Raw genomic sequence first — 27,922 nt, forward strand, 5'->3', positions numbered from 1 at the left:
AGGATGATGGGGGCAGGAGTAGTTGTAGTTTCCCTGTTCTGTGAGGTAGTGGTAGCTGCAGGAACTCTAACATGGTGTGATTATTGCTACAAGTGAACACAGCACAGCTGTATCTCATAGAGGACAGTGCAGAACTCCAGGGGAATCACATGCAGTACAGTTGCTCACTCTCACCCATCACCCTAACACACACTCGCACATGCACACTCTCACATGACACTCATGCCTGCAGTACACCATAGGACAGTTCAAGTACTACAGTCCTGTAGTAAAGATGTATGTAACCATACGTAGAAAAGAAGCCTTTATTTCTGTGATACAATTATGGACTTGTCAATTCAAAAATATATTTTCTACAGTAAACAGTATTTTAGAAGCTGCATTGATAATAGCAGTTTTAAAACACGAATCCCTAGGAATAAGATTTAACTGTCCACTGGTGATTAAAGCCTTTTCTACCCATGTTAATTCCTCTGCAGTTACCCAGAAATTTTCATTTTGAATTGTAGGTGTTGTAACTTAATTTCTGGTTTGAATCTTCCTTTAGAATTTCTGTAATGTTGAATATTTTCAGAATGTGTAAATATTTGCCAAGCAGATCACAACATCTTCAACATTTTTTAAAATTGGAAACTTGTCTGAATTCTTGGTTGCCTGAGACTTGCCTGAGCTCACACACACACACACACACACCCCATCCCTCCCCTGCCCTATGTTTTCCCTATTAGTAACATCTTGCCTTTCATGTGATTTTTTTAATAAGTGTTAAACCAGTATTGATACATTATTACTAACTGAAGTTCCTAGTATACATTAGGATTTGCTCTTTGTGTCATGTATTTCTGTGGGGTTGTGTTTTGGTTTTGAGGGGGTTGTCTTTCTGTTTTTTTGAGACAGGATCTTGCTGTGTAGTTCAAGCTGACCTCATGGCAGTCTTCCTGCCTCAGCCTCTCAAGTGCTAGGATTACAGGTGTGAACCACCTGGCTTGTTCTGTAGCTTTTGACAAATGTGTCCATCGTTACAGTGTTCTGCAGATGTCTTCAAGCCACCATTCTGCTGATGCTTCACCTCTGCCCACTGCTCCGTGGGTGTCCTGAACACACCTGCTGTCCTCAGAAGCTTTCTCAGAACCCCATCCCCACCCCACCCCCAAGTACTGGTGATTGAACTGAGGGCCTTTGCGCTGACCTACTTCCCTGGCTCTTTTTTTCTTCTTTTTTTTTTTTTTAATTCTGAGACAGGCTCTTGCTAAGTAAGTTGCCTGCTCTGGGCTCAGACTTACTATCCTGCTGTCTCAGCCCCCCAGAGTGCTGGTATTAATGCACCACAGTGCCCAACTCTAAGACATTCTTCATAAAGCTGTTTTCCTGCTTGTGAAATTACAGTGGGCCCTAATCTCCCATCAGCTCAACTAATTTCTTTTCCTGTTTTTGTGTATCTTTTGTATATTGGGGCCTGTTATGGTTTAGATCCGAAATGGCCCACAAAGCTTCATGTGTCTGGAAGGTGATAGGATTATAGGGTGTTATGACTGACTGGCTGTTAGGAGATGGGGTCTGGCCATAAGGAGTGGGTCACTGTTGTCATGACGCAGAAGGGTTTATCTCCCTGCCCTTCTCCTCCCTTGACTCTGCTTCCTGGATGCCATGAGGTGAGCAGCTGTCCACTGCCAAACCCTTCCACCATGCCACTTCTACCTGGAGCAGGCTGTTCATGCAAGGACTGAAACTTCTAAAATGTAAGCCAAAGTAAACCTCTCCTCCTCTAAGGTGTCAGGTATTTTGTTCCAGCAGTGAGGAAAGTGACTAAGACATGCCCTTTCGCCATCAAATCACATGCTTTTGTATATCTTAGGGGTATAATGCTTATTGGACTAGAACTAGAAAAATTATCTTTGATGACATTAGGAATCCATCTGCAAACTCCACAGTCCTCATGCAGCCAGGAAGCAGAGAGCCAGGTCTAGTCATCTCTAAGCCAGAAATAACCACAGTTGCTGTACTGTCTGTCCTCTCAAGTGTGTTCCTCTCTAAGATAGCTCCTACTCACCAGTGCCTTCTTCCCTACGGTACACATTCTTCGCACCTTGGCTTCTTCGTGTTATCAGAGGAAAAGAGCTTCCTGCCACACTTCTGGGAGGATATAGAGAGCTGCTCTCTGCCCTGGAGCCTCACCTGGTAGATGACAGCAGCAAGTTTCTGCTTTCTGGCTGCTGTGTTGACCGGGGGACTCTGGCAAGAGATGAAGAAGAAGAGAGAAGTTTCTTTCAGCACTATTTCTTGTGGTCTCCCCTCTCTGTATTTCACTAATTTGAGTGTGGTGTTTCCTGTTGGGCACCACGTGATTTAGAGTGTGTAAACTGGCATAACCTCTCTTCTGAGGGCAATAGGAAGATCAATGGTGATTCCCAAGGCTGTTCTAGGATGAGGCCAGCCAAGCATCTGTCCCAGCAGATGGATGGCCAGAGAATAGGAGGAGCCTCCTTGTTGCACCTTAGTCCAGTCCTACAGCTTGACTGCTCCTGTGCATGTGTTCACCTGGCAGTCTTATTAAAATACAAATTCTAATTGTGCAATTGTGCAGGGCTGGGATGGGCCTGGGGTTTGGCATTTCTTTAAGCTTGAAGGTGGTGTCTTTGCTGCTGGACTACACTGAGTAGCAGGGAGGTTCACAATACTAAAACCCTGAAACAACCTGACTGCCGATAGCCGAAGAGACATGAGGTATGTGGCTGTTACTAAGGTGTTTAATCGCCTGATGTTTAGTGAGTACCTGCTCTCTGTCAGGTGCTTAGGATGCGTCACAGGAAAGAAACAAAAACAAACTGTTGCCTCAGAGTGCTTACATTCTTGTGCAGGACACAGACAGCACGATAAATAGGTAAATCTTGAAAATGTTAGAAAGTGAAGAGTGCCCCGAGCAAAAGAAAGAGCCAGGCCAGGGAGGGGTGACACTGGGGCAGGCAGGGAGGAAGAAGTGGGGAGGCACATGCGTGAGGAGAGTGCAGCTGAGTCCACGGCTGGGCAGGAGGGATCTGCAGGAACCAGCCTGGCCGGCATGGGAGGGGCAGAGACAGCTGTGGGTCATTGGAACGGCTTGGGCTCCTGCTTTGAGATGCATGGGAGCCCTTTGGAAGGTTCAGCAGCCAGGTGACACTCAGAGGGTGACTCTGGCTGCTGGCACTGCAGGGAAGCAGGGGTGGCACAAGGGCAGACATGGGAGGTGGTAGTCATGATCCAGGAGACCAGAGTGGAGGTAGGGAGAGGTCGTCAGGAGCCTGGAAGTGTTTGGAGGGTGGTGTTGAAAATCAGCTTTTTGAGACATGGAAACATGGTTGTGATAATTAACTAGAAAAGGAGTAAACTCTTGCATGTTAAAAAAAAAAAAGATTGCCAGATGCTGTGGCTCATACCTGTAATCCCAGCAGGTTCAAAAGTTCAAGACCAGCTTGGGAATGTAGTGACTTAAGACCCTGTCTCAAAAAAGAATTTAAAAAGAAAGTTGTAATGTACTTCAGTGCAAAGGCCCTGGGTTCAATTTCTAGTAGTGCAAAAAAAAAAAAAAAAAGTGTGATGGGTAGGGTATAATGACATTGAACAAAACAAGGAGTATTTGTCTCTAAAGGGGAATTATTTTTATTTTGGCTTTATTTTCTAGAAAGCACATTATTTTAGAAAATTTAAACTTTAGACTTCTATTTCTTTGCGTAATTTACTGCATGTTCTTTATGCCAAGATTATTCATTTGCATTGCATCTCATAGCTATCAGTATGGAGTTTGTGCTTCATTATGTCTACAGTATACCTTCTAAGTTTTGTTCAGTAGTCGTATTTGTCTAGCCAGCTAGAGTGCCAGCTCCTTTGAAGCTCAGAGTTGCATTCGACTTCTTTCTCCCGCTTGTGGCAGATCCTTCCTGAATGCTTTTTGAATTAATTGTTCTGATTTCATGTCATGCCTGGCCTCTTCCAAAACAGTTTTGTTTTTCTAAATCTGCAGTTATTATTAGCATAGCTGGAAGACCAAAGATGCTTGTCTTCATTTGGGGCCTCATTTTCTCCCCCTGTAAGTGCTGTTCTTACCATCTGGCCCAAGGGCTCTCCCACACACCATCCAAAATTATTAATTTGAAGCCAGTGTAGTGGCACAGGCCTCAAATCCCAGCACTGTAGGAGGCAGAGGCAGGAAGATCTCAAGTTTAAACCCAGCCTATATAATTTAGAAGCTTATGAGACCTTGACTCAAAATTTTTAAAAAAAAGTCTAGGTTACCTCAGTGTGAAAGTCCTGGATTTAATCCCCAGTACTGTTAAAACACAAACACACACACACACACACACCCCTACCTTAATTTGAGCTTCTAGAAGCTAGAGTGTCAGTGCATACCTTTTCCCTACTCTCTTTCAGTTAGATAAGTCCCTTTTCTATATAAACTTCCCTCTTATTTCTGCAGTTTAGAAAATGGGTCCCTTGGGCTTGTTTGTATATTGTGTGAAGTGGGGAGAAATGCACATCAGGACCAGGCAGCTCTGCCTGGCACCCAAAATGTGGAAAAGGTTCCTTCAACAAAGCCTGCCACACATGGCTCAGGCCCAACTTTTTTTGTTACAAATAATATCTGAATAGTTCCTGAGCATAACAGCTACTTTCCCAAGGCCATAATGGTGCCTCAACGTTCCTGAAAGACCTATTGTCTCTAATCTCTCAAACCACATTGAATTCCAGTCAGTGGGAGGTCACGGATGGACAGAGAAACTTCAATGACAAATCGTGGAGCATCTTTGCTGTTCATGTTCTGAGGAGTGGTTTTAGCAGACTGTGTTGGGATTGGAGGCTCGAGAAAGTTTATTTTGTTTGACTCCTTTGCAAGTCTGTCTTTGATCTTTATTAGGGTTTGAGAAAGGGCCTCACTTAAGTTACAGCTCAGACTCAGCTCATAAAAGGATGCCAAATTCCCACTCTTCGTTACTGGATAGTGTACAGATACTAGTTCCAACAGGTGGATTTTTGAATTCTGAAGAAATGGTTCCAGTGAAACCTGGGAGGTGAAACAGAAAAACCTGCAAAGGGAGCATTTTAAAGGAAGAAAAGCTTCCAGTAGTAGCTTCAAGATTGGCAGGTTTAAGTAAAAAGGTAAATTTTGTTTGTTCATTCGTTGCAGTGCTGGGGCTGGAACCCAGGCCTTCTTCATGCTAGTCAAGTGTACCCTGACCTGCACCCCTGGCACAGTAAAGTGGGAAGGCTGAATAAATACATCCCAGCATTTCTAGCTAGCTTTGTCAAGAAATGTTAGTGTTACTTCAAATCCTCTTTGTTTGTGTGCGTACTGTTTTACATTGCCCAAGGCAGTGCTGCCCTGAATCGAACTGTGTGACTTTATGGTGGCAGTGCATCCAGCATGTCAGTCCTGGGCCATCATGTGTAGGGCCTAGTCTGGGTCCCCTATATACCTGAGCCTGGTGCAGTGCTGGCACATAGCAGGCATTCAGATATTCATTGCACATCTAAATAAATATTTAGGGACTTTTTTCTGAGGGGACTTGGAAACTAAATTTTAATATTGACAGTCTTGTAAACAAAACTTTTGCCACATTTTAGTAACATAAGGGTCAGGATTCTCTGGGCAGGAATATGATGTAGCCTTGTATTTCCTGGCAGCTAGCCCTTTGCTGGCCAGCTTACCAAAGGAAGAAAATACCTGGTAGTATGTATTGCTCTTTTGCTGAAGTAGAGGGGACAATGGAGCAGAGTTGAGAGAATAGAATAACTGGAGGAATTTCTATTGTCCATTGGGAAAATTGTTCAGGGATGAATTGTCTTGTCTGGGGCCACCCAGTGAGTTGGGAGTTGCAGGCCCTGTTTCCTTATATAGCGTCATTCATAGAGTCTGGGCATTGCATGAGCAGAGGATAAAAGCCATCCTCTGCTCATTATTCTCTGGAATTTACAACACGTGGGTACAATTTCTCTGCCATCAGCTGGGGCCGACATCCATTTTCTCACACTCCCTATTTACACTGAAGAGAGTGCTGGTTGGTTCGTTCATTCCCATGGTCTTTCTGCAGGGCACCAAGAAGGGAACTGAGCCATGGAGGGCAGCCTGTCCCCAGTACTGAGAGAAGAGGGAGTTGTCTTAGGAAATCCAAGCCAGAGCAATTGTATTTCTCAGCTGGCTTTATAGAACAACTGTAATCTTAAGTGTTGTCACAAAAATTCCTAAGCCTAGAATAAGCAGTATATTAATTAGAAAGTCATCCATTAGCACCTCTCACTGAGCATTTGAGTAGAGTGGAGTGACGCTTTTAGCACTTTATCCGTGTTGATTAGAATGTGGTAGCAGTTTATAAGGTTATAAGGCACAGGCCACGTGGCTGATTGACTGAGAGACCCTAACGGAGTGATGAGAATGGCTCAGGAAACATGTAGCTTTCAGATTCTGGCATTTCCACACTCTGCTCCACATCACTGGGGGGACTGCAAGTTCAAGCCCAGCTTGGGCAACTTAGCAAGACCCTGTCTCAAAATAAAAAGACCCTGGGTTCAATTCCCAGTACTGCCAAAAAAACAAAAAGGTGCATATACCATACTGTTTATTCATTTCAAATCTACAGTTCAGTAGATTTTAGTGTATGACCATCACTACAGTCAATTTTAGGGCATTTTTATCACCCCAGAAAGAAATCCTGTACCACTGACACCCACCCCCTCCAGATTCCTTCCCTTCCCACAGGCAACCTACCTTTCTGTCTCCACTGATTGCTTTTTCTGCACATTTTAGGTAAGTGGAGCTACACCATATGTGGTCTTTTGTGATTGACTCCCTAGCATGATTCTCTTGAAGCTCTTCCACATTGTAGAATGATATCTTCATCCTTTTATATGGCCCAGTGGTTTTCCATTTTGATACTCTACATTTTGTTTATCCATTCCTCGGGCCATGGACATTTGGGTTGCTGCTTTATTCTAGAGATTGGGCTGTTTTGACTGTTGTGCATCTTACTTTCTACCATGTACACCTCCATGGCTGGGTCGTAACAGATTACCACAGACTTCGAGCCTTAACAGCACATGCTTGTTAGCTCATAGTTTCCTGGGTCAGAAGTGTGGGCACAGTGCGGCTCCATCACTCGCTCTGGGTCTCAGGGCCCTGGAATGAAAGTGTCAGCTGGACTGTGCTCCTTTATGCAGGCTCTGGGGAAGACTCAGCCTCCAAGTACATTCAGGCTGTGGCAGGTTTCAGTTCCTTGTGGTTGAGGACTGAGGTCCCCTCCTGCTGGCTGCGGGCCTGGGCCTCCCTCTGGTCTTGCGCACAGCCCCTGAATCTCAGCGTTCCCATTGCTAGGTGAATCTGGCCACCTTAGAATCTGTTTGACTTCATCCTCTTAGCTTATAAGGGTTCATGTGATGACATCAGGCCAGGAGATAATCCAGGGTAATTCCCTAGTTTTAGATCACCCCGTGGGCACCCTTAATTACATCTGCAAAATCCTTTCACCTCAATAGATGGCATTTGCTTGGATAACAAAGGTCATCTTTAAATTCCACCTACCCCAATATCTTGTGGCCACATGTGCCACTGTTGGTGAGGGGGCAGAATAAACAGCTGTGGACTGTTCAGAGAGAACACCCAGGCACCGAGAAAATAAAACTACAAGTGGTACTCGTGGAACATGTTTATAATCCCAACTACTTTGGAGACTGAGGCAAGATGATCACAAGTTTAAGCCCAGCCCGAGCAACCTGGCAAGACCCTTGCCTCAAAATAAAAATGTGGTTGATAATGTGGCCCAGTGGTAAAGCACTTGACAACCATGAGTTTGATCTCCAGTACAGGGGTGGGCAGGGGGTAGGGTGGAGCACAAGCGAGGTTGGTTTGATATACTTCTATTTTTTTGTTTTTGTTTTTGAATGAATGTTTTCCTTTTTTTTTTTTTTGAGATTAGGATCTCACTGTATAGCCCCAGCTGGCCTAGAAGTCATGATCTTCCTGCCTCCTGAGTGCTAGGATTTCAGGCATGTTTTTCTCATTAGAAACTACAGTCAATTTGTCTAGTCACTTGACCAGTGGTTCTCAATTGGGGAGTTCTGCACCCTGGGGAGCACTTGCCAATATCTGCAGACATTTTTGGTTGTGGGTGCTACCAGCATCCAGTGGGTAAAGCTGCTGCCAAATGTCCTACAAGCCCCCCCCCCCCCCCCCCCCCCCGCTCCAATCATCCAGCCCTAAGGCCAGTGGTACCTAGGGGAGAAGCCTTGCTCTGTGACATGAGCTGTTGTTAAATAACAGGATTTCTCTGTATATAAATAATTTTTTTTTCCCACCACTGGGGATTGAATCAAGACCTTCACACTGAGATGCATCCTAGCCTTTTTATAAATTTTGAGACATGTTCTTGCTAAGTTGCCCACACTGGGGCTCAAACTTGTGATCCTACTGCCTCAGCCTCCCCGAGTGCTGGTTTTATAGGGATGTGCCACCACTCCTGGCTGTAAATAATATTCTTAATGTGACTCCCCCAGAACCTGCCAAACCCTGACACTTCCTTTAGGGCATTTCAGTCATTCCATGCTCAGTGAATTGACTTATTACACTGAATTTTAGTGCCATTTGAATTGTTACGGGTAATTTCCTGGTGTTCTAGGGCATTTTAAACTTGTAACTCATGTAGTACACTTACAGAGACTTAAAAATGAAACTACCCAAAAAGGAAGGAAGAGAGAGAGATGCAGGGAAGGAAAGAGAAAAGGAAGAGGGGGGAAGGGAGGGAGGGAATGTCATAAATACTCCGAGTATTCGTTATCCACAATTTGTCATATTTACTGTAGATGTTTCTTCCCCTCTATTTGCTTCTGACATTTCTCTGTACTCCTTTCTCCTCCTGACTCCTGGTCCTGGCACCAGACTGCTTGAGCTGGAATTTTGACTTCACCCTCTGCAAGCTCTGTGGCCTCAGATGAGTGGCTTCATTCATTCGTCCCACCATTGCTGAGTGCACTGGGAAGACAGCAGTGGCCCAAATAGAGTCCTTGCTGTCATTGTACCTATGTCCTTGGGATGGGCAGGCTAGGGACAAAGAATTGTTAAATGTTAATATCAGGTGATAAGTGGTCTCAGGGAAAATAAGGCAAGCCAAGGGGAGTAAAAATTGTTTAGAGTGGGTGTGGTTTGTGCTGCTTTGGCAGGCTGGCTTCTGGCTCAGTGATACAGGAGCAAAGACGTCAGCCATGCTAACCATGTGGGTTGAGAGAGTTCCAGGCAGGGAGACAGGACTGAGACACCCCAGAGGCAGCCGTGAGAGGCCAGCATGGTGAAGAAGGGGCAGAGAGCTGGCCTGAGGCACGGGGAAGGGTGCAGGCCATGGTAAGAACTTTTATTTAAAGTGGAATATGACTAGAAGCCTTCAGCAAGCGTACGGAGAGAAATGCAATGATTTGACTTGTGCTTTCTAAAGGAGCACTTTGTTCAGGAGGCTGTGGGAGTGTGGCTGAGGGGGAAAGAGAGTCCATCCCTGAGAAGACACCAAGGTCCACACTCATCCTTGCTTGTCAGCCAGGTAGGAGCAGCATTCATGGTAAGTCACTAGCAGGCACCTCAGCTTCCACCCTTTCCCAAGCCTGGGTCTTGTCATTTGGGATCCAGGGATAATGGTGTTGCTCCCTCATGGTTGTCCTTGGAATAGAGTTAGTGCCTGTGGACTAGTGCCTGGCACAGCAAGGATCTGAGTATGTTGGCATCATTGTTATTCTTGCAACTGCTGCCATCCTTCCCAGCACCAGCCACTGTCACAAATTTGCTATTTGTTCAACCCATGTTCTTACACTTCTGTTGCCTGTATGTGTCTGTAATAAGTATGTGTTATTTTCTTTAAGAGTGTATACACATGGTATCTTGTTGAATATGCTGCTTGGGAACTGGTTTGTCCAACCTTCTCTTCAAGGCCATCCCTGGCAGCACGATGGACCCTCTCTGCACCTCCAGCCTCGATTTGCGTGCTGTGATGTGTGATCCAGTCCCCTGCTAATGCTCAGTTAGCTTGTTTGCCCTTTTCTCTGCAACAACAGTGCAGCACTGTATCCTCATCCATGGCCCTCAGTGCCCTGTGGCCAGGGTTTCTCTGGAACGTGGGCTTAGATGTGGGCCTGCGGGTCAGAGCTGTGGGCAGGCCCGCCACACCAGTCGCAGCCAGCAGTGCTGCTCCAGGAGTCTCGTTAACGCAACTATTCACTCACCTGGGAAACCACTTTACTTATTTTAGATTAATGAAAAATGCATTAGGTAGATTACTGAGACTTAGTAAATACATGTGCTACTGCAAGGGAGAGAGGAGCGTCATTTTACTCTGGGGTGGTGAGACTGACAGTCATGAAGATGACTGCAGTGGAAGAGATTATACTCACTGACCCCTGAAACAGGAGGGACACCACTCAGGCCTCCTGAGGAGGAGCTAGGGTGGGTGAGTCAGAGGCCAAGGGAACAGGGAAGCCATGGGCATGAAGACAGAGGCAGGGCCGGGCAAGCAGTTAGGAGACTGGGCAGTGTGCACCTTGGGAGTGGGCTTTGGGGTGACCCTGGTTTGGAGGTGAGTGCAGCAGAGTACCATCACCTCCTGCGGCACACAAGGCAGGAGGAGGAGGCAGCTCTGAGTGCAGGCTCCCCATTGGCTGATCCTGAACAGTTTCTCACAGAGGAGCTCTTCCTGTCCCTGGGGGGCCAGTGTCTCCAGGATTAGCAAGGCCCCAATAACAAAGCCCTGTAAGTGCAGAAAGTAGAAAACATGATGACTACAAGAAGGGATTCGAAGAGAAGCATTCTATGGACCTGGAACACTGAGAGAGACATGAGGTCAGTTTCTCCTCTGCTAGCCAGGTAGGTTTGGGGACAGCTCCTGGGGGCCTCAGAAGTGCTCAGCTTGGGCTCCAGCCTCACTGACCCTGATTCAATAGGTCTGGGGTACAGCCTAGAGGCAGGCAATTCTGAGGTACCACAAAGGCTGAGAAGCCTGAGCTGGAAAGGGGTCTGCCAACCTGCTTAGGTTTCTAGCAGAGGTGACTCACCTTGAGGGAAGAAGCCAAAGCCTGGGAGTCATCATTCTATCTCTGAAAAGGCCAGATAATGAAAATCACAGCCTTGCAGGCCAAGAGGAAATATCAAGGATACTATGTGTTATCTACGTGACAAGAGAGAAAACAAATTCCACAAATTCTCATTGATGAAATTCAAAATGTAGGGCCGGGGATTTAGTTCAGTGGTTTTGCCACCTGCTGCGCAAGCTCAAGGACCTGAGTTCAATCCCAGTACCAAAAAAAAAAAAAAAAGAAATTCAAAGTGTAATGATGACGATAGAGTACAGCTTTGTATAATACAAGTATTCCACTGAGACGCATGGGACTTCTTGGGGTTTTAGTTAATTAGAATGCAAAGTTGTTCCTAACCTTAAAGTCAGGTGCAAATATTCTTTTGTAAAAGCCTTTCCTAGCTCTTGGGCAAGACAAAAATAGAGATGCCAGGGGTAATGTTGAATGCCTGTAATCCTAACACTCAGGAGGCTGAGGCAGGATTGTGGAGAATTCGGGCAGTGTGGGCTATATAGTGAGTTCAAGGCCAGCGTGGAATACTTAGTGCAACTCTGTCTCATAGTAACAATACTACAAAGTGACAGGGTGGGTTTGTCCTGTCTGTCCCCTGGAGATAAGCCTAGGACAAGTGCCTGTCTTATGCTGGACTCAGGTCCAAGTCAACCCCCTTTCCCTCCCTCCCTGGCAGTTCTTGGCTGAGGGCAATATTGGATAGGGGGAAACTTTAATTCTATTCTTTGGTTTTGTGGTATTATAATAAAGACCCACTCATAAATCACTGAGGTTGATGTTTTCATCCTGAGTTTCAAACTGAATTATAGACTTTATAACGAAGTTCAGGTCTGAAGAAGACAGTCTCACGTGACCTCAGAGGGAAGGTAAAGACTAGGGCAGTGGATCTGTGGGTCAACATAAAAAAATGTCTTCAAGTCTTGACTCTCCTTAGATCTGCTGTGTGGTGACGACATGTGCAAGTAGACCCCTCCACTGTGTCACTGTCTGACCAACTGGGCCCCTCTAGGTGTCCCTTTCTTTGTCTTTCACACCTAGATGAACAAATAACCGAAAATGCTGAGCTCCCACACGGGCAGCTTCTGAGGCTACTTGGGCAAACTTTTAAAGATTTTTTTGATAAAATGACACTTTGACATTAAATTTACCCTATCCAAAAATCTTCTGTATTATTTTCAAACAGTAGTGAAGGAAAAATCAGAAAGACCCACATGGATCCTGGGTGCCACTCCACCCCACACTCTACTGCCTTGAGAATCTGCCCACCACTTGCATATCTTTAGTTTCAAAAATGCTAGGCTCAGGACCCTTGCCCATGGGGTGCCTCTTTCTAGGAAAGCTCCTGGTGCCAATGCCACCTTAGTGCTCTGAGAGAGCTAGACTACAGCTCCTGGGCTCCTTCCCTCAGTGGCCTGGCTCCCTGCAGAGCAGCCCTGGGCTGGGCCACACCTGTTGTTCACTGTGGCCTAGGTTCTGCCCCAGTGTGGGCATACACTTACTTCAGGGGTAAACCAAGTTGGATGGAAGGGGGTGCCTCAGGATAAGAGCAGTTCTTTGTCATCTACGTCCCCTACAGCATACCGGCTGTTACACACTACAAGATGATCCACGTGTCACAGGTACCGTAAGAGTGCAGCCAAGCAGATCAAATTGGAGGCCGCTTCAGACTTCAGCTGCTAGGCGGGGTGGGGCAGGCCACACGGGATTGTGTAAGGCTTGCGGGTGATTCGGGGCTCTTTCCAGAAAGTGTCAGGCACAAGCTGACACATTTTACAAGGCTGTTATATACAAGGAGATTACATCTTGAGGGAGGTGTGATGCAGTACTTTCTGGAGTTCCTTCCAAGCTCTGCTCTTCTATGAGATCTGTGCCATGAAAAATAAAATCAAACAGAAAAAGAAAACAAGGAGTTTTGTGGTGGCAGCTGTGGTTTTAAATAGGATGGTCAGGTAAGGCCCCTCTGAGAAGGCCTTTTGAGTAAACACTCATGGGTGAGAAAGAAATCTCCTAATAGTCTTGGTTTGTGACTTAGACTTTGAACGGAATCGAGAGGGGGATTTGTTCTGATGTATTTAATTGTCTCTGCTCCGTGTTGTTGGAACTCTTAAGATAAACACTGGCTCACGCTGCTCACAAACCTACCCTATGGAACATGGAATGGAAAGCACTGCACTTGGGGCACTCAAGTCCCGCACTGGCCCAGGTGGAGTCCCCTCAACTCCCAGACAGGGCATTGCTCTCACATCAGCCAGGCTTCTCCAGAGAAACAGCCAGGAGGATGTGTAGAGAACTGAAAGGAGATTTTGTATAAGCATTGGCTCTGTGATCACAGAGGCCAAGACATCCCAGGGTCTGTATCTGAGCTGGAGACTCAGGGAGGCTGGCCAGTCCAGAGGCCTGAGAGCCCAGGGAGCCCATGGTGGGGTTCTCAGCTGAGGGGAAAATTCTCAAGGTGCCCCAGCTCAGGCTGTGAGGCAAAAAAGTGGTGAATCCCTCCTCCCTCCTTACTCCATCCTTTAGTCTGTTCATCCTGTCAAGGGGACAGGGGCTGCTGACCCACATCTGGGGGCTACCTGCTTTACTGAGCCCAGGGATAAAGCCTGGAGCTAATCTCACCCCGGGACACCCAGAAACAACATGGCCCAGTCACGTGACCGAGCAGTGTTTCCTGCCTCTCCGTTCCCACCACCACCTCGAGCTGGGTGCTGCCTCATCTCCCACCTTATTTCTCTCATGGACCCCCACACACACACCAGGGTGTAAGGATGTCATAGTTTGCTTCCCTTGGGTGTCCCTCACTCCAGGGACAGTGATGTTGTTCCTCTGGGGAGGACCTGTTGAGAGGGAGGCTTCCCTGGACACCTCCGTGGGCCTTGTGAAATCTGTGCTATGGGCATGTGTTCATCCACTTTTTAAAGTAAACACAGCACTCTATTGAGAAAAGGCATTGTTTCATCAAAGCTTATAAAACTTTGTTTCATCCCAGGGCTAGAAAACAAGTTTAGCTTATTACTGAGGTAATGTGATTACATCTAAAAGATTACTGAGTTCCTTCAATTTTACATATTTTATATATGTATTTACCCTTAAACCCATCAAAAACTATACTGTGTTTGCCAGCTTTATTATTAGTTAGAGGTTGTTTTTCTGGACATTGAGACAGACTCTGAGGTTAGATGAAAGTCTTAAGCATTTGTCTGTGCATTGTTGGGCACAGTTATGGAAAGGGTCTCTGCCCAAGCAGGAGCATAAAGTCACCAGTGTCAGCAAGCCGCCAGGGTCTGTGGGCTCTGCCAGTGTCTTAGTAGCTTTAGGAGGAAAAGAAAGTAGGCTAAGAACAACATAGTCTAAATGATTTGTCATGATTTTGAGGAAAAGCAAATGAGAGTCCTTAAGGGAAGAATTCTTCCTTCCTTGAAGACTGAAATTAGTTTTCTCATAGAATTAATACCACAGCGATTCACTTGCTCACTTCTGCTTTTCTGGGGAAGAGTTGTTCTGGGTAGCACTGATGTCGAGTGCCTTCAGAAATTGGGGTGCAGCCTCTCAGGGCAGCTTGTAGGAACAGCACCTCTGCTTCTTTACCTAGTGCCTTGTGTGTCAATAACTGATGTCCTTCCACTTCACATGGAGGAGATCAGCACCTCTTGCCTGCCCAACCTGCCCTTAGTGTAAGGTGCATGCTGAGAAGTGGGCGCTGGTGACCAGTGTCGGCAGCTGACCAGTTTTCTGGGAGCCAGCAGAATCCCCATGGAGGGAGCCTGATCTCAACAGCGCTTGTGCCGCTGAGGTTGGGCTTCATTGCTGGGCACCACAGCCATGCTTGTCAGCTGGCTGGGCTCTAGGTCACGTTCTGTGCTAGCAATGTGCCCTCTCCATGGGGCCCACATCACTCTTTTTCAGTGCTTATTACCGCACTATCACCTAATTCAGTTGACCAGTGCATGCTCAGGTAAATTGATGTTACTCTTTGGTCTTGTGCAGGTGATTTTTTTTAGTCTACGTAGTAGACTAAATATTGAAGCTGGGCATGGTGGTTCATACCTGTAATCCCAGCTATCTGGAAGACTGAGGCAGGAGGATTACAAATTTGAGCCTAGCCTGGGCAACTTAACAAGACCTTATGTCCAAAACCAAAAAATTATTGAAAGTTATTTTAGTTGTTGTGACATATAAAATTTATCAGAGTAGCCAGGCATTGGTACATGTTATAGCCCCAGCCATTCAGGAGGCTGAAGTTATAGGACCACTTAAGTCCAGGAGTTCGAGGTCAGCCAGGGAACATAGTGAGATACTGTTTCTTAACAGAGGAAAAAAAAAAAGTCAACTGTGGAGTACAAAGAAGCAGATGTGTATTCCTGCACCTTGGGAGCCTGTTAGCACTTCTAGTTGTCCTGTGCTTTCTCTGGCAGTGCTGAGTTGCTCTGACCTCCTGGAAGTTGGTGTGACAATAGCCTGCTCACTTTCTGACTACAGCACGGGTAACATGCTCTGGGCCTGGTCATGGGCAGAGAGCCAGGTATGAGGAGATGCAGTGAGAAGCTAGCATTGCCTCTTTGAAGGCTGGGCCTTCTTCCTGGGTCTGAAGCAGCCGATGCCTAGCCAGGGTTCCTGTAAGCCTGTAAGTTTTCTTTCAGATTCTGATCTTTTGCTGTTAGAAAGTGAAATCCCCTCACTGCCTTCTCAAGAAACATCTGTTTCTTCGATTTCCCGGAAGTCCTGCCGAGTTGGAACTGTCGAGGGGGCTTACTTCCACACCTCTGTCATTGCCTGGATACCAGGACTGCTGGGATCCAACTTAGTATTGTAATCACCCAGAGCTGAGTTGCTCCTAAGGGGGGTCACACGGTTAGTAGCAGTAGTACTACTAATGCTACTCTCATCCTTTACCCATTTGTGGTGCAGTGGTCTGAATGTGTACCCCCCAAATTCATATGTTGACATTTTAACCCCAAGGTGACTATTAAAATATATGGGCCTTTGCCGGCGGGGGAGGGGGGCGGGGGTAGGTCATTCACCACTACCACCCCATAAGGAACCAGCAAGAACAACCATTGGTGACCCAGGGACCAGCACTTCTGAGTCGGCTTTAACCTTGGGTTTCCTGCCTCCAGAACTGAGAAATAAGCTTCTGTGGTTTATAAGCCACTCAGTCTACAGTGCTTTGCTGTAACAGCCCAAATGGACTAAGATGTGCAGTGAACCCTGGAAAAGCAAGCTAGATGTTCATAAAAGATCCCTGGCAGGACTGACCTCTTTCTAGGGTCCAGCCATTTCCTGCAAGCAGGAGCTGTGCATGTAGTGTGTGACAGCTGGGAGAAGCCAGCAGATAGCCAGGTTCGGTAATGCTGCTGAGGGAGGGTCTGCAGCTTATTAATCATTAAAGGCACCTGCACACTCTGAACAGAAGTAAAACCCAGATGTGAGGAAATAGCATCTCTGTAAATGCCATCAGTCACTTTGCAGTTTTAATATACCCACAGCAGTAAATTAAGCTGTCATCTCTCTAGTTGAACATTTCCTGTCAATTGGCTTTTTTCTTTTATCTTTGACATATGAAAAAGAGATATTTATAAAAGGAATTTACAGACCCATTATACAACAAAATTGTTTTTCAACTACAGGATAGGCCAGTGTCCATTTATTAAGCTAAGTCATGAGCTCATGTGATGGGATGTGCAGTGGGAAGTGAAGTGACTAGTGGTGTTTGGTTTGTGTCTTGTCGATCAGTGTTGGTACAAGGAAGATCAAGCTAATGTAAATAAAGCGTCACAGGCTCAGCTGCCCTCACTTGGTCCCTGTCCCCCAGGTGAGGAACCTTTCTTCCTCCCCATGCAGGTCATCTACTGGGTGTAGCAGGCCCTGGAACACAGGAGGGAACAGAACAGAGTCCTGTTCTCGTGGGGCGGACTTTTCAGGGAGGGCAGAGATAATGAACAAGAGTAAACTACGTGGGCCGGGGATTTAGCTCAGTGGTTCCCCCGCCTGCCTCACAAACGCAAGGTCCCAAGTTCGATCCCTGGTACCAAAAAAAAAAAAAAAAGTGCACTATGACATGTGTCACCTGAAGAGGAAAACAGTGCAGGAAGGTGTTGGGGAAGATGGGCATGGTGTGGGTGAAGGCTGTACCTTGGTATGCAGCGCAGGCAGGCCTTGCTGAGAAGCTGATACTCACAGGAAGTCTGAGGAGTGAGCCCCATGGGGGTGGGGGCAGATGGGCTCCTGTTGTCAGGAATGAGAAGTGCAAAGGCCCCGTCAGAGACAAGGAGGCAGAGGCAGGGTGCAGTAGAGGGAGTGGAGAGGAAGTAGCGGGCCAGGTCCTTCAGACCTTCCGGGGCCCTGTGAGGCTAGGCTTGTGCTCTGAGTGAGGTGGGGACTGGCGAGTTTTGAGAAAAGTGTCCTGGTTTGACAGACTGGCCTGCCCACTGGTGTGGAGAAAAGACTGGTGGAGGCGAGTGTACAAGCAAGGAGACCAGTTAGAAGGCTTGCCATATTCTAGGGCAAGAGGGTGCTGGCTGAGCCACAGCAACCTTGTGGGAGTGGTGGGAAGTAGATGTCAGCATCGCTGCCACGCAGATGCAAGGCAGGTGGGCACATCACTCCTGGGAGAGGCCTGCGGGAGCAGGAGCCTCCCCTGTCCAGGACAGGCCCTGACCCCCGATTCCAGGCCTGCAGTGGTATAATCTTGGTGTGCTGGGCACTGTCCTGCTGCTGCCAGGGAACAGCCCCCCTGGGAGGGCACATGGGGTCTCTTGCCCTGTGCCCTTAGCGATCTGCAGAGGCTTCTGAGGGAACTTATCCAGAGACACAGTGAGGGCAGGGCCCTGGACTGCCAGATCCAGCTCTGCCTAAGCCAGGTTAACCACCGACCTGGACTGCCGTCTGTAGTGTTGGAAGTCGCTGTACACAACAGTCACTCTATTTAAGGAAGGGAGTGGGATATGAGTGAGGAGAAAATATATTAACAGGTTCCTGAAATAGATACTGAAAATTGCAGAGACCAGCTCTGCTTTTTTGTAAGTGCTAATTAAGTGTAATTTAGATTTAGCTATCTAAACTGTTACCTACCTAGCCCATGGGGACAGATGCCCTCATCCTAGAATGAAGGGAACAGCCAACTGCTTTCACCTAATCCTTTACCCTAGTCTTTCCACCGGGCAGAGGAGTGGTCTGTCATGTTCCTAACAAGTTCCTCCCACCCCTTACTCGGTACTGGGAATTGAGCCCAGAGCCTTCACACAGAGCAACACTCCCAGTCCTTTTTAAAATCTTTTATTTTGAGACAAGGTCTCACTAAGCTTGCCCAGGCCGTCCTCTAAATTGTGATCCTCTTGCCTCAGCCTCCTGAGTCCCTGGGATTAGAGGCATACGCCTCCATATCTGGCCCTAGGTCTGAGGTTTGGTTTCATTTGGTTTGGTTTGCTTTTTAACACGTTTGGTAGCTGTTTTCTCTTGAGTCTGTGCCTAAGACTTGCCCCTTAATTGAAATTCCTCAGTGTGACAGTTGGGTGCTACTCTGCATAATGCTGATACTTCATTATTGACTCGTCTGAATGCATTTTTGGTACTGTTTATGTTAACCATTGAGTTTATTTTGTACAATGGTAATTTTACCTTCTTTAAACTTTTCTCCAGTTGGTCTTGTCAGCTTCAAAATTTCCCCCAGATAGGTTTGTGTGTGTGAGTGTGCAGTTGGTCAGTTGGTTTGTTTTGCAGTGCTGGGGCGGGCGGGACCTAAGGGCCTCAGGCTCTGCCTGAGCCGCACCCCAGCCCCCACCTAGTTCGTACTTGGAGAAAAGGAACAGATCAGTAAGCAAGCCGTCTTGTCACTTTGGCTGATTCCTTCTAACACTTTATTTTAATGCATCATTATATCAAAGGGATTTCTGTTCATATAGATAATAATTAATGGTAATTATCCCACCAAATTCAAGGCACTCCTGATTTTGAAACATCAAAGATCTTAGGCTAAATGTTTTAAATTAGCCTTTGCCTTGATATAAAAATTTTATTAGACGTGTAGACTGAGCTTAGTTCTGGAATTGGAAGCAGGAGACCTTAGAAATCTAACATGCTTGTGAAATTAAGCACTTTGAGGACTAAGTAGTAACTTTATTATTTTATCCTTTATTAAATGATTTTTATTAATAATAGGAATTAGAAGAAATGTATATAAAAGCTTATTTGAAGTATAGAAACCAGTATCTATTGTTTCTGGGTTGTTTTTATTTTAGGTTGTTGAAATACATTTGCTAAACTTGGGGCTGGGATTTAGCTCAGTGGCACCGCTCCTGCCTCAATCCCCAGTACCAAAAGAAAAAAGGAAAAAGAAACATTTGCTAAACTTACCGCATTTTCATTTCAATTAGTGTGATTACTCTCAGCTACAATTTGAGGCTGCGTGGATGTTACTGGAGGGAGGACAAGTTTCGTGAAGTGAATAGATCAATTAAACAATTTAAGGGAAGCTAAAGGAAAATGAAAAGTTAAAAGTGTAAGTGTGTGAGTTGGTACAGCCTTTCTGGAGAGCAGCTTAGAGCTGTGCATCAAAAGCCTCACAAGCATGTGCATACTTCTGATGCACCAAGTCCGTAATTCAACCTCTGTTAGTTTAGGATAGGTGTGCAGATATAGTACATCTAACCAAGGAGTTCTTACATGATTGTTTGTACTTTCCATTTGTGGAAATGAGTGCTGTTTAAAAGAAGAGGGTTTGTGTAAGTAACTACAGTATGGCCCACATGTTGACCTACTGTGCAGCAGTTTGAAATGTTCAGTGACACAGGATAATGGTGGTGATATTTTGCTAGAAATACTCTTCAAGGACTGTAAAATGTTTATGTATATTCACAAAGACAAAAACAGAGTTTCTGTGCAGCATGAGACCATGAACATCCCAAGATGTGAATAAGTTATTTCTAAGCAGCGATGTTTTTGATGGCTCAGGTTTCTTCTTTCTGCATTTCTGTACTTCTTCTACTTTCTATACTAAAAATGTCATTTGCATAATCAGAAAGAGATAGATTGCATTTGCAGAAATGTTCGCACAGAGCAGTGTTGTCCAATAAAAAATGTCAACCACAAACATGAACTACACGTGCCCTTTAACACATTCCTGCCGGCCTGAGCCACTGGCGGCACAGGCATGACTGTCCATTCAAGTGACCTGAACCACCAGTGGGTAGACATTTAACATCAAATGATGGAATTCAAATAAGAGCCACCTGGCAGTAAGACATAACGAATTACGGCCTCATCGTGAACATGTTTTCTACTTGCCACATCAAGAAGAAACAGATAAAAATTGATTTTAATAATGTATTTTACTTAAATTAGAATATGCAAAATACTACAATTCCAACATGTAATCATATTAACAAAAAGATGTTTCATTTATTTTTCATGCTGTCATTTGAAACCCAACATGTATCTGTAATGTGTCTCAGTTCAGACTGGTCACTTTCCACCAGTCAGCATCCACTGTGGTTAGGACAGAGCTGCCATGGGATATTCCAGCTCTGTGCTGCTGAGTATGGTGGAGATGCAGGTCATTTCCTATGGTTTGGAGAGTAGATGAAACTTATATCTGAACTCATGGAATGTTCTGCTTTAGCCAGGCCTACAGCATGTCTCAGTTACTTTTCTCTCATTGCTGAGACAAAAATACCCAACACCTACAAGTTAAAGGAAGAAACATTTATTTGGCTCACAATTCGTAGAGGTTTCAGTCCATAGTCAGCTGGCTCCAAGGCAGGGTAGCATGGCAGAGGGGCATCACAGAGGAGAAATAGTCCATGGCAAGCAGGCCAGCAAGAGCACATTAGCCCTCTTTCTGTCCCTTATATTCTACACAGGCTACCTGCCCTAGGGCAGGTGTAGCACTCACACCCTTAATCCTAGTTTAAACTGTGCCAAACCAACCAGTGGACTGATTTAGTAATCACACACCCTTGATCCCAGGCACCTCTGAAAAGCCATGACTGTATGAGACTTTGGGGGGGACATCTAGACATAAGCCATAGCACATAGCACAGCATATCCCATACTTTAGATTTTAATTACTGTCTCATAAAAACTAGTCTGGAGAATACTAGAAATGTTGGGTCAGCCAAGGTCAACTTGGCTCTGGTTCTAGTCTTGGCGCCTGCTGGTAGCTGTGTAAGATCAGGAGGCCAGCAGGACACCTTCTGCCATCTGCCGCTTTCTGTGCCCATGTCCTCAGATGTACCCATCACAGCATGGAATATAGCTTTTAAGATTCTAGCTTGAAATCACTGAATCATGCTTCTTGGCTGTATGGCTTTGAGTTTCAGTTTTCTCATCTGTAAAGTGAGCATAACACTGTTCTCACAGAGTTGTAAAGAACCAACAAACCAATGAATTTTCTGCACGTCATGCAGTGTGGTCCCCATAGCAAGTACTGGGTGTCACAAAGGTCCTGTGTCTCTACAGCTTCTCTGAAGCAGCCTTTTCATTGTCAGACTAACGTGAGTTTACATCTGCATCTGCTTGTGCCTTTGACATCTCTGTCAGTATTTAAAGGCTTTATGGGAAAGCTTTTCAGTCACTTTTGATCCCAGGTGCCTGAATTTACTACAAGTAGGCCCAGACTGCAAGCTTCGTCAGGTCTGCATAAATCACAGGCTGTCTCTCCACAGGGAGTGTAGACTGTTCACCTTCTGTGCCTTCAGTGGCAGAGAGGGTATGGTGGCACTGTGGGGCCAGACCTCACCTTACAGTCCAGCATGACCCTGACAATGGGAACACAATTGGGTTCTCTCAAAACCAGCCTTGTAGTGCTGCCCCCAGAGGACTGAGATTTCACAATTTCTCACACCTCCTTACACAGCTTCTTTCTACTCTGTTGTCAGTTTGTCACAAAACCCAGCTCACTGGGTTGGGACTTTTGACTCTCGGACAGTACTGTTCAATTTGAAGCAAGAGGCAGGAAAAAAGGCCAGGCTCAAAGCGGGTTCAACTACAAGGGTCTGGCCCAGTAGCTGTCAGGCTTCTCTGCACACAAAAAAATCACATTTCGGAACCCAGTATATTCCTGTGTGAGAGCACATAGACACATGTACCTGCTCATCCAGATTTAGTTCTCCTTATATATAGATATCTCTTTTACCTAAAACAAAAATCCTATGAGGCACCTACCTATACTATTTATAATTTATTTAGGATTTACATTTATACTTTATTTTTTTAAATACCTACTAGATTATTCACATTGTACTTCCTGACTTGAATCTGAAAACACTGAATTGGCACTTTAAGCTATATTACCCACCTTTGCAGGTTCCCCCCACAACCACCTTTGAGTGATATTTAGTATTCTCAGACTTCTCTAGTGTTTTGTGTACTTTACAGGAAGGCTTCCTTTCCCCTCATACCAATGTTTGTCTATTTTTTATTTCTCTTTCTTTATTTTTTCTTTTTTTTTTCCTGTGAAATATTTAAGGCTTCTAGCCTGCTACCTGGAAGAACAGAAGAGCAGAAGACGTGGCCAGCATGTGGCTCCAGGAGGCAACCCCAGAGGTCTTCAGCTCTCAGGTTCTGAGATACAGCAAGGCTTCTCCACATTCCAGCTCTGGAGAGCTAAGGAAATCTGAGCTGGTGCCGAGTTCTTTTTCTTTCATCCTTTGACTCTCAGGAAAACCTTTCCTAGGCAGCCTGAAAAGGCTAACGGTGACAGCTTGTTTCTCATGTACACTTCCTAAACCAGAATGTTTCTCGCAGTTTCATCGATTTCCTGGGATTTTTACCTGGGATTTCCCACTGTCCCATTAAATTAAGTTTGTCAAACGCTCACCAATATAAGGGTCACCCTCCCCAGCCCCACCACCTCTGGATTAGCCCTGAGGCCTGCTGGTTGTCAGCTGCTCCCTGTCGTGCATGGCTGGTACATTAGGTCCTCTGGATTTGACCTCTTGGCGCCCCGGGTGTGGGCACGTGGTGTCCTTCTGTGGCTGTCCCACTTTAGGGGGCCCCTTCCTCTTGGGCCCTGCACGAGTCACCCCTCAGAGGCAGAGCTCTGACTTGCTTTACCCCTTTTCCACACACTGTCCTGGTTCTTCAGGAGAAGTTCAGATTTCTTAGCTCGCCCCAGTCTGTCTTTAACCAGCTCCTCTTAGCAGCTGTGATATTTCTGGGCTTCCCTGGCATTGCTCTGGCCTTCCACTGTGGCCTCTGTCTCTGGAGTCCATAGCTGATGCGCCTGTGGCACATCTGCTGGGCTCTGTCCCAACGCTGAGAACAGGAGCCATGCTTACCACCTCTTGGATTTTTTTCCTATTACTTGGTACTTTCCTTTGCCCCCAGCCAGGCCCTTGGTGTAGCTGCCGGTAAAACTCTGTGGGTGGCTTTCCTAGTAAAATAATATGTATGCCTGTTCTATACAACGATGTGTTTGTCTAAAACACCCACGGAGAGTTATGGAGGGCTCAGGAGACTGTTCCAGGACCCTGTCCAGCTTCCCACTGTAACTGGTGGGACCTTGGGGACAGGCTCGTCTGCCTCCCCTTGCTTTCTCACTGTCTGACCTTTGGATGAGGAGGTACCCTGCACTTCAAGTGCAAAGAGAAGCTAAGAGGGGCTGTCTGTCTTTGCTTGCTGGATTCATTAATTTAAAGAAATGTATCCTGTTTACATTTCTGGCAACATTTCTTTGATTTGGATGGTGGCCAAAGGCCAACAATTTGGCTGAGTGGGTTTTTTAAAAACAGCCTTCCAAATACACATGTGTTGTATGAGTGCACATTCAAAACCAGAAAGTGTCTTCCATCTAACTGTTTCATCCTGTAGGAAAGCTAATCCTATTTACTAGCGTTTATGTCTAATTTAGCTTTAGTATTTACTATGGAAAGGTTTTAGTGAGGAATGACTGCTTTAAAAAGATTTGGTTTGATCAGGGCATAAACTGACAAAGTCTCTTTGGAAATGAGAAAACAGGAGTTGCAGTTTTTGGTCTTCATCCAGTAAAACAAAAAAAACCCCCAGATCTACATCCCCAGCAGGCAGGGAATCTAGCCCTTGACTCAACGTTTAAATTGCTAGATTAATAAATCGTCTTTAAAAAGCTCCTTGAACAGTTTAAAGTGTTACATTGTGTTGAGATGAAGTCATCAAACTGCTTCAGACTGTAGCTATTTATATTTGCACAACCGAATAAAATGTATGGTTATCAAAAAATTAAGCCTTCTGTAACACTGCCAGCAAGGAAACGTCAGTTGTCTTCTGGCCATTTTTCCCCCTTTTAGGTGTATATGAATTTCAGGATTTTCTCGGCTTTCATATTTTAGGAAATTGGCCTTTTATTAGAAAAGATAGGGTAAGATGTCTTACTATGCTACACCTCCTATGCTGATATCTTACTTCTCAGACTCTAGCAGCTCTCATTAGTTCTGTAGAAGTAAACACAGTGTTGCCAGTGACCTTAAGCTGCAGAGTGAGCTCACATCTCTCTCTAAAAAGGAAGAAAAGTGGACTTGGAACTTCAATGGATATCACAAAGTAGAAAACTTACCTGAAACTCAGTTTCAGATTGCCAGGACAAAATTGGTAAGGAGCAGTTTTTGACTTGAATAATTTAAATGGGCAAAAGAGAAACATCTTTTTGTCGCTCTTGATCCCTTTTTCTTGCAAATGAAGAGGAAGATACTGACCACGGGCCCCTGCTAACTGTTTTAATTCAGAGTTGATCTCAGTTTTGCCAACTGCCTTGGATTTGGGAAAAGAGAACAAGAAGTCTTTTCCTTGTGGCTGGACCCATGAGTTGGGACCCCTCCAGCTTGCTGGGTGGCGCTGTGCAGAGGGAGGCAAGGCCAGCTGCTGTCGGGCAGGCTAGCTTTGTGCGTGTGTGCATTCGTGTGTGTGTGTGTGTGTGTGTGTGTGTGTATGTGTGTGTGTGCTTTAAGCCAAACTCAGGTTCATCCCCAGTCACTGGGGAAGGCCTGGTGTGTGCACTGTTGGAAACAGTCTCACTAAATGACCTTCAGGCTTCTGAGTCTGGTTTGGCCCCTTGCCTTTGTCTCTGATATATAAAAATTATACTCCTCAGGGGTCGTGGGTTTAACTGGGGTGAGGTCACACTCCTCGTGAAGCTAAACTCTTTAGTGTTTAAATATGGCACCTAAAAAGGTACCTTGTGGGTCAGAGGCCATTTTCTACATTGAGTTGCAGGCCTGGCAGATAGGTTGGTTATCTGGACAAAGCAGACCTGCTTGCCACCCAGCAAGGCCTTCTCCTTCCCCTAACACTCTCTTCCTCAGGCTGTTTCTCCATCCCCTTGACCTTGGTTGGAGGCTGGAGTCCTGCCCCAGCTCCCTCACCACGCTTGGGGCTGGATACCCAGATGACAGGGACTCTTCTGATGGGGACAAAAAGGCCAAGACTCTCTGAGACCTCCCCAAGCACATCTGTGCTACCTTCTACGTGTCCCGATGATCTTTGCTGTGCAGCATGTGGAGAATAGGAATCATCTTTGTGACCTTGGGTTCTCAAACCTTTGGCCTTTCATTCTTTGGGAAGGCAGGAGATTGCAGTAAAATCTAAGAGAATGGGAGATGGGAAAGCCAGAGGCAGCGGTGAGAGTGAGGAGCAGGGAGGAGAACGTGGAGGACATGTCTGCAGTCCTCGGGACAGGTTCTGACCCACTGTTCTTGCTCATTCACACGAACGCGCACTGGCAGGAGGTTAGCCAGAGAGCCAGCTCCTCTTGGGATCCCAGCAAGCCTCACCTTTTCCCACTTTCTCTTTCCTTTGACATCTGATGCCCCTCCATTTCCAAGCCGTATAGTGGGAACACGTTGCCACGATTGTTAGGTAACTTTTTGAAAGCTTTTTATTTTGAAATAATTATAGGTTAATAAGAAGTTGCAAAGATAGCATGGAGAGGGGCCACCCAGTTTTCCCAGTTGTTATGATATGCACAGTTGGAGTATGACATCAAAGCCAGGAAATGACATTGATGCAGTACATGTGGTAGGACAGTGCTGTCTCCTCTGTCTGGTTTGTGTGACCATCACAGTCAAAACCACAGACATGTCCTCCAGCCCCTTTCAGTCAGTCCCACTTCTTTCCGTCACTGACCCCTAGCAACTGCTGATCTGCTGTCCATCTCTATAATAATGTCATTTTGAGAATATTATAAACAGAATCATAGGTTGTCACCTTTTGAGGTTGATTTCTTTCATTTAGCCCAGTGTCCTCCAGGTCTATCCAGGTTGCTGCGTGTCAGTAGTTCATTCATTTTTTTTTTTTTTTTTTTTTGTAACTACTGAACTACACCTCCAGCCTCATTTGCCCCTTTTATTGTAGAGCAGTATTTTATGGTATGAATATACTACCGTTTGTTCCCCAGCTTGGGGCTCTTTGCATCTAGCTGTTGTGGACATCACTAGAGAGGTTGTGTATAGACTTTGGTTATCATTTCTTTTTTTCTTTTCTTTTTTTTTTTTTTTTTTTTGGTACCGGGGATCAAACTCAGGACCTTGCACTTTCGAGGCAGGTGGCGGCACCACTGAGCTAAATCCCCAGCCCTGGTTATCATTTCTTTGAAACAAGTGCCTGGGAGTGAAGTTGCCTGCTTGTATGGTGAGTGTACATTTAGCTCTGCACAAGTTTCCACCACCACCAGCAATGTGTGAAAGCCTCAGCTTCCCTGTATCCTCACTGCCTCTCAGGGATGCTGTGGTCTTTTCTTCCAGTGTGTGTGAGACCATCCTTTACCTGCTGATCTGTTTTTGTGTAGGTCCTCCAGTGACATTCTCAGCATGTCCACGGGCCATTTTCTATCTGGATTGCTTGTTTTTTGTAACTGTTGAATTTAGAGTGTTCTTCACATATTCAGTACATGAGTCCTTTGTCAGATATGAGGTTGGCAAATACTTTCTTCCATTGTGTGTGGATTCACAGAAGCGGACATGGTCACCGAGCCCTGCAGCGGGCACTCTGAGGAGCACCTTTATCCAGACAGGCACTGTGGTTCAAGGAGCAGGCCACACTGACACATCTGCTCTGCCCCAGTCATTGGCAGCAAAGCCTTTTAGAATAAGTGTCAATTGAAAGCATCAGACTGTCCACTTTACAGGGGTGAATTGGCTGGTATGGGAGCTATCTTATAGTAAGGCCAATATTAAAAGAAAGAAAGGAGGGGTGAAAAAGAATTAAGATGTGTTATGCACATGTACCAATTCCACACAAGGAATGTAATCATTATGTACTGCAAACGTGTACCAATAAAAATAAAATATTTATTAGGAAAAAGAGCTGGGCATGGTGGCACATGCTTCTAGTCCCAACACTTGGGAGGCTGAGGCAGGAGGATCGCTGTGAGTTTGAGGCCAACCTGAGCTATCTAGCAAGACCTCGTCTCCAAAAAAAAAGAGTAAGTACCAGGTGGGAGTGATGGCTCTGGAGGACCGGCCTGCTAGGGTACCCCGAGGCAGGGGCTTTCCTTGCACGCACCTCACTGCCTCCTCCCACCTCCACTGCTCTATGAGTGCTGAGCAAGCGGGGGCCCAGTGACCCTGGAGGACTCAGGTGCCTTCAGAGACACTTTGGTTACTTTGAAAGCACTGCTAGCATAGGACAAAGTAGACCTGCTTGCTGCCTGGCAAGGCAGTTTCCTTTCCCTAACACTTATTTAGGCAGTTTCTCCATCCTTTCGACCTGTCTGTGAGGTTAGAAAAGGGGGGATGCCAACTTTATTTTTAACAGTGAGGAAAGAAGCAAAAGAAAGGAAAATGGTTTCTCATGCCACAGACAGTGGCAGCATTAGGCTGAGGACAGGCTCCCTTGCCATGTGGGCTAGCTTGACTCCTGTCCCGTTTCTGTC

The 27,922-nt window shown here is 45.9% G+C and overlaps 1 protein-coding gene across 1 annotated transcript in view; it reads left to right on the forward strand.

Annotated features, from left to right (window-relative positions):
• Positions 1 to 27,922, forward strand: part of Gna12 (G protein subunit alpha 12) — a 102,613-nt gene that overhangs the window by 14,152 nt on the left and 60,539 nt on the right. The window lies entirely within an intron of this gene.

Source organism: Heterocephalus glaber, unplaced genomic scaffold (assembly GCF_053883595.1).
Source record: "Heterocephalus glaber isolate CG9 unplaced genomic scaffold, H.glaber_assembly_v1.0 deba00001610, whole genome shotgun sequence".
Classification (NCBI taxonomy): Eukaryota; Metazoa; Chordata; class Mammalia; order Rodentia; family Bathyergidae; genus Heterocephalus; species Heterocephalus glaber.